Source organism: Carya illinoinensis, chromosome 11, assembly GCF_018687715.1.
Source record: "Carya illinoinensis cultivar Pawnee chromosome 11, C.illinoinensisPawnee_v1, whole genome shotgun sequence".
NCBI classification, from domain to species: Eukaryota; Viridiplantae; Streptophyta; class Magnoliopsida; order Fagales; family Juglandaceae; genus Carya; species Carya illinoinensis.
The window spans coordinates 23,134,204-23,142,110 of record NC_056762.1 but is presented as its reverse complement, the minus strand read 5'-3'; positions in this window follow the sequence as shown (position 1 = coordinate 23,142,110).

Below are 7,907 nucleotides of genomic sequence, written 5' to 3'. Positions count from 1 at the left end.
TCACCTTCTTTAAAAGATAACTCTATCCTCCTTGTATCTGCGTAGCTTTTCTGACGACTCTGAACTGTTGCCATCTTATCCCTTATGATCTGGACTTGACTTTGCATCTCTTGAATTAATTCGAGCCCAATTATTTTATTCTCCCCAACTTCATCCCAACACAAAGGCGATTTGCACTTCCTCCCATAAAGAGCTTCATAAGGAGCCATCTAGATGGACACATAGAAACTGTTATTATAAGCAAATTCTATAAGCGGCAAGTGATTTTTCCAACTTCCTTGAAATTCCATAACACATGTTCACAACATATCTTCAAGGGTCTGAATAGTGCACTCTGATTGGCCGTCCGTCTAAGGGTGATATGCAGTACTAAACTTCAACATAGTACCCAATGCTGCCTGCAAAGTTTTCCAAAACTGAGATGTGAACCTTGGGTCCCGATCTACCACAATACTCTTCGATATGCCGTGCAATCGCACTATCTCCTTTACGTACAAGCGAGTCAACTTACCCAAGGAATCAGTGTTATTAACAGGCAAGAAATGAGCACTCTTAGTTAACCAATCCACAATCACCCAAACCGAGTTCTTCCCACTAGGAGTCCTCGGTCAGCCCACTACAAAATCCATCGTGATGTCGTCCCACTTCCACTCAGGAATAGGAAGGGGTTGGAGCATACTAGCGGGTCTTTGATGCTCGGCCTTGATTTGACGGCATGTGTGGCATCTCTCAACATACAAGGCAATATCCTTCTTCATTCCTTCCCACCAATAATTTTTCTTCAAGTCCCGGTACATCTTCATACTGCCAGGATGAACTGAATAAGGGGCCGCATGAGCTTCTGCCATAATTCGCTCCTTGATTCTGAATCTTTGGGGACCACTCTACGATCTCAGAACCGAAGAATTCCATCTTTATCCATACTATAATGCAACAGACCTCGAGATTTTCTGACTCTTTTTCTAATATCCAATAGCTTCGGATCCTTCCTTTGAAGAGTCTTCAATTCCTCAAAATCAGCTACTCAAATATCAAGAATTGAAGATAATATCTCCTTTTGCTGTGAACTTTCAATAAGGAGTCTTCTCATCCCGCAAAGTAAAGAATCCAATTATGACGATTCAGCTTCATCTTCCAACTGCAACTTTCGACTCAAAGCATCCTCAACTATATCTGCCTTCCCCGGATGATACTTGATCTCGCACTGGTAGTCACTGATTAACTCTAGCCATCAACTCTGCCTCATGTTCAGATTCTTCTGAGAGAACAAGTGCTTCAAGCTCTTGTGATCGGTGTATACTTCGCAAGCTTCCCCATACAAAAAGTGTCGCCAGATCTTAAGAGCAAACAGAATCGCAGCCAATTCCAAATCGTGCATCGGATAATTCTTCTCATGATCCTTTAGCTGACGAGATGCATAAGCAACAACCCATCCCTCCTGCATAAGGACACATCCCAATCCAAATTTAGACGCATCGCTGAAAACTACAAATGGCTTGTGCGGGTCTGGAAGTGCCAACACTGGTGCAGTTGTCAATATGCTCTTCAATTCTTGGAAACTTCTCTCACACTTGTCTGACTAAATAAATTCTGCATTCTTTCTAGTTAAAGCTGTGAGAGGTCCGGATAAGCCAGAAAATCCCTCCACAAATCTTCGGTAATATCCGGCAAGCCCCAAGAAACTCCGGATCTCACGCACGGTCGTCGGACACTGCCATGACAAAATGGCTTCCACCTTACTAGGATCAACAACCACCCCGTCTCAGGAAATCGCATGCCCAAGAAATCTGACTTCCTCTAACCAAAATTCACATGTGCTGAGTTTAGCATATAACTGGCGTTCTCTTAATTTCTCAAGAACTAGACGAAGATGATAAACATGCTCTTCAAAATCTCGGGAATAAATTAAAATATCATCAATGAAAAGTACCACAAAGGAATCCAAATAAGGTCTAAATACCCGATTCATTAATCTATAAAAGTAGCAGGGGCATTGGCTAACCCAAAAGGTATCACCTTAAATTCATAATGCCCATATCTCGATCTGAAAGCAGTTTTGGGTATATCCTTATCCCTTATCCTCAACTGGTAGTATCTTGATCTCAAATCAATCTTCGAGAACATAGCTGCTCCTTGAAGCTGATCAAACAAATCATCGATCCGTGGGAGAGGATATTTATTCTTGATGGTCACCTTATTTAGTTCTCGATAATCAATGCACATTCTGAAGGTACCATCTTTCTTTTTAACAAACAGCACTGGCGCACCCCACGGTGAAGTACTTGGTTGAATAAACCCCTTATCCACCAACTCTTGCAACTGAACCTTCAACTCCATTAATTCACCTGGTGCCATACGGTAAGGAGCTTTATGTACAGGGGCCGCTCCAGGTTCCAAGTCAATAACAAAGTCCATTTCACGAACAGGGGGTAGCCCAGGCAAGTCATCCACAATCAGGGAACTCTTCCACAACGGGGATATCTACCAATGACTTCTTCTCAAACGGCATAGACACCATTAGGACTAAGAAGGCATCTGCTCCACATGCAATCTCTCTTCTTGCTTGAATTGCCGATATAACTACCGGCTTTTCTTTTAGCTTACTCCCCGCAAATTCCAAATAATCACCATCTGGGAGCTGAAAGCTAATTACCCGACTTCTGCAATTAATACTCACAGAATATCGATATAGCCAATCCATCCCAAGGATGATATCAAATCCCAGCAGCTTAAACACAACCAAATCTGCATCCAGAAACCTTCCACCAAAATTCAAAGGGCAACACAAAGCAACTTTGGAACACCACGCCACTTCACCATTTGGTAGAGCCACTGCCAATGACTTTGGCAAAGGTCCCGTAACCAGATTACATATCCGAGCGAAAGTGGAAGATACAAACGACTGAGATGCACCCGAATCAAACAAAGTGTAAGCATAAAATTCATATAAACGAACTCTCCCTGAACCAATCATATTAACCAATGAAATCCAAATACAAAGAAGAAACCAAAGCACACCAAAAATCAAATCCAAAATTAAATTAGATTCATACCTGTAATCACTCCAACATCATGTGTCGCTGGTGCCTCATCATCAACATCTCCGGGTGTGACAGCATAAACCCGAGCTTGCACTGTTTGCCTCTGATTTGTTCTTCCACCACATCTACCTCCACAGCTTCCTTGAACTCTAACAGGGCACTCACGAGCAAAATGTCCCTCTTGACCACAACGGTAACAATGGGTTCCACCACTTAGCCGACACTCACCCTCATGAGCTCTATTACATCTTCCGCAAACTAGCACCCGTCCTCCCATACGTACCCTCGAGACCGCTTGTGGTCGAGTCCCGGTCTACTGAATAAATTTCTGAGGTGAACCCAAACTACTTCCTTCACCAGCAAAACTCTGCCTCTTTTGTCCTGGAGGGGAGCCCATACTCAAATTATTCTCTCACTCTATAAGAGTGGCCAAGTCCACTAAATCCTGAAAAGTGGAAATCCGGTGACAGACCACCATTCTGCATATATCAGGATGCATACCCTCCTGGAAACGCTCGGCCTGCATCTCCTCCGTGGCGATGAGGTGGGGAGCAAATCGCCCAAACTCTATAAATCTTCAGGCGTACTGTTCCATGGTCATACTCCCTTGGACCAAGCTTGTGAACTCTCTTGCTTTTTTCCACCTCACAGAAGCGGGAAAGAATCGATCATTAAATTCTTTCTTAAAGCGCTGCCAGGACATAGCGGCAAAAGACCCCAATTCTGATTCCAGCATTACTCTTTTTGTATCCCACCACTCAGAAGCAATGCCTTGCAACAGATAGCTGGCATAAAGTACTTGTTGTGCCTCAGTGCAACCACATACTTCAAAAGTTCTTTCTAAGTCTCTGACCCACTTTCCAGCCCGAAGTGGATCCTCTTCTCCCGTGAAAGGTGGAGTTTTATGCTCTAGAAAGCGCTCATAGGTGCATCCAGCTTGCACCATTTCACTAGGCCCTCCTTGTTGTAGCCAAGGTCCTCCTTGTTGTGGCCAAGGCCCTCCTTCTTGTGGCCTAAAATTTTGCTGCATGAACTCAGTCATTTGCCTTATCGCTTGGGTTATAGCATCATCTCTCGGCGTATCGTCCCGAGGCTCTTGAGTAGACTTTCTTGGCCTCACCATCTTCCTACCACAACACAACCTTTGACCCCCTTTAAGAAAAACAAATAAAACCAACAACATAAAACTAAAAATCAAAACCAAACCACATAACAAGAAAATACAATATACTAGCATGCAATAACATAACTAAATAAATAAATACAAGCAAACTAGCTCAAATAAATTCAAAACAAATAAAACATGTCAAATAGCAACTTTACTTAAAATAAATTTCAAATCACGACTTTAAAAACTTTCTGGTACTACACCTACGGGACATGTGGTTTTACCCAGAGCCAAACCGCTCTGATACTAGCTGTGACGCCCCCAAATCCCACGTACGGACATGGGCAAATCGAGACGTCGGGATGATGACAACATGGGTCACCACCCTATCGCTAAGTGCCAAGTGTGTGTACATGCAACAAGTGTGCAAGAGAAAGCACGTAGTGGATAAACAGAATTATATAACTAAGTACCAGAATTTTTCTTTGTTTAATACAAATCCGTTCAAAACATACATAATAAAATATTACAAGCCACAAATATTGTCCAACACCAAACTACAAAGCAAAAACTCCAAATCAATACTCCAGCGGAGCTGCCTCCTCGGGCTCAGCCTCCTCCTCCTCCTCGATCTCTGCATCAAAATCTACGGTACCAAAATGGTGCCGCAAGTCAGTAAGATCCAAATGCCACTAGATAAAAACATATTAAAACTCAACAATATGCATGAAAGAATGCAAATGCACATAACTCATAAAATCACATTTTTCCATGCACGCCAAAAATCTCATTTTGGCCCAAAACGTATTACTTTCCAACTCATGCCAAAAGTCTCATTTGGCCCAAATCCATCTCAATTCAATAACCATTTAATCCGAATGCACCATGACCTCCCTTGGGGGTCATCCGCACACCCTGGCTTCCATCGTCACACCACGAGTAACGACCGTGCATGTGACTTCGTAACGAGCGATGCCCAGTTCCATACCCCGCGCGTACGTAGCCAAGCATCCTCTAGCCGTCGCCAGCGAAGGGCCACGAAGTCAGTACGAGAGCGTTACCATCCCACCCGCTCCCATTGTCGCCTAGTGACAACCCAGGAGACGTCACTCAGTATATTACGCTCCCGAGTGACCAGAGGAGCTCCACCGAGATAATACCCTATCTCGACTTGGGGTCGTGATACACACACACCCAAAAATCCATTTACACAAATAAAACCAGATTTTCTCAATTTAATAAAATGCACATGAATGCATCATGCAATGCACGCCTCAAGATACGAACATCCAACCAGTCACAAAAATCAACAAAACCAAGCATCTCCGTCCTCAATCCATCCGACCCCCGAACTCATCGGACTCAGTCCAGAATCAACCAACCAGTCAACTAATTTATTGTAAGAATAAAAATATATTTAAATCTAAAATAGAGTTTGGAAAATACTTACAGCGCTATAAGGTATTTTTTGAAGGGTCACGACGTTGCAAACGGCGAAAAAAAAAAGTAATGTAGCAATGTATTTTACACTGTGGCTGTGGGTTGTAAAATACCCACTTTCGAACGGGGACAAACCAAGACACGAAATTGATAGGAAATGGTCTAGAGATGTTTATGAAGCTAATGGAAGTGAGTTTTGGCCGTGGGTGGCGGTGGAAATGGTGGTGGAAGTGCAAAAAGGGGCAGATCGGAGTTGAGCTCGTGGGAGCTGCTCCAGCAATGGATCGGGGCCGGAAATGGGTGGGTTAGGACGGCAAGAGGTAGGGGATGAAGTGGTGAAAAGATGGTGGCTGGAGGTGGAGTGACGGCGTCGGAAATGGCCCAAAGCCGTGCAGCTTAGATGGGCTGTAGGGGGTTAACGGTGGCTCGGATGGAGCTGGTTTTTGGTGGGGGTGTTCACCGGCCGGAGGGGAGCAAATCGGTGGGATTGCTGGACAACGACGGGAGGGAGAAAGAGAGAAGTCGAGCACGCGGGTAGAGGAGAAGGAAAAAGAAGAAGAGGAAAAGAAAGAAAGAAGGAAAGAAGAAAAGGAAAAAGAAAAAAGAAAAAGAGAAAAGAAAAGATGGAGAAAGAAAATGAGGTCCAATCCTCACCTCCGGAATCCAAAAACTGATCCGACGAAAACGATTTTAAAAACTATAAAACGACTAAAATAAATTAAACACCACATCAATTAAAATAAAACCAATTAAATTACAATAATTTAAAATAAAAGAACTAATATATTAATTAAATTAAAAAGCTCCTTCAGTGAAAATACACGTAAAAACGGGGTATCACAGTTATAAAATTAAGCATAAACATGATATCAATCAATTAAAAATCACAACTCGTATTTATATTTATCAACCATTTTTTCATTTAAAACCAATAATAATGTCATGAAGCAATTAAAATACATTGGTTTTAAATATATAAAATATGCAATATTTTAGATCAATCACACCCCTCCAACTAGCTTTTTGCTAATACTCGAGCAAAATAGTGAAAATTAATTGAGATGAACATTGCATAAAGCTCAAAATTCAAACAGAAACAATCAAACATAATTCTGAATTCTCACAAAAAATCGATTCGTGACTACTCAACACCAGGAGTTGTATTCACAAGGAAAGTCTCAACAATTGTTCACATAGAATTGGGGCAATTGTCTTAGAACTCAAATATGTGTGTGTGGCTAAACCTCTATGTGTTCCTCATTAATAAGCATCATTTATCATAGGATTTTTCAATTTTAAGATTAATCATTATTGATTCTAACTATCTCAAAGCCTAAGGGACTAGCAGTTTTCCACGCCAACTCTGTTTAAAGGTTGAACACTCAACCCCCAAAGTTTTGGGTAACTGTTTCTAACCCTTTATTTAGGAAAACTTAGACGATTTTATCTTCTTTTTCTTTTTTTTTTCTTCTTTTTTCTTCTTCTTTTTTTTTTCTTTTTTTGTTTTTTGTTTTTTTTTTATATAAGGCTCAATAGTCCTGCAGTTTACTTCTCCTATTTTAAATCGATGAACACTAATGAGGAACACTACAAGTGTAAGCATGTGCAAAATGTTCTTTCAAAACTTGCCCTTCATTCTATATAAATCATACTAATTCTCATTTCTGTAAATATCGCATCCCGATGTTTCAAGTCACTCTCCAACAAAATATGATGCATCATAAATCATGCTTTATGCTTAGGGTTGAAAATAAATCTTCACAAAATAATTCTGCTCAACTACTCCACCAAGATTCTCAATGTGTGTTAATCATTTATGTTTCAATGCACCTCACAACAATTTTTTATTTTTTATTTTTATTTTTTTGTACTACTAACACATTTTCAACAGAAAACCCTCCCCCCAACTACATGTGACATTTATCCTTCAATTCATACTATACAGGCATGAATTGAAGCAAGACAAATACTGCAGAACATATATTGAGACGAAAATGATTAAACAGAGAGGAAAGAAGTCACCTAAGATATTCGAGTGCTCATAAGGAGTAGATTTCTGTCAAAGTTAGAAGACACAAAATGCAAAAGAAAGAAAAACAAAACAAACAAATACAGTATATACAATGAGGAATCAAAAATTAATTCTTATAAGCAGGATCCTCCAGAGTAGTTGACTCCACCTCTGGAGTAAAATCACCCAAAAATGGTTTCAACCTTTGTCCATTAACTTTAAATACATTACCATTCTCTGGATTTTCTATCTCAATGGCCCTAAAAGGATAAAAAAATTTTACAACAAAGGGCCCGATCCATCGGGA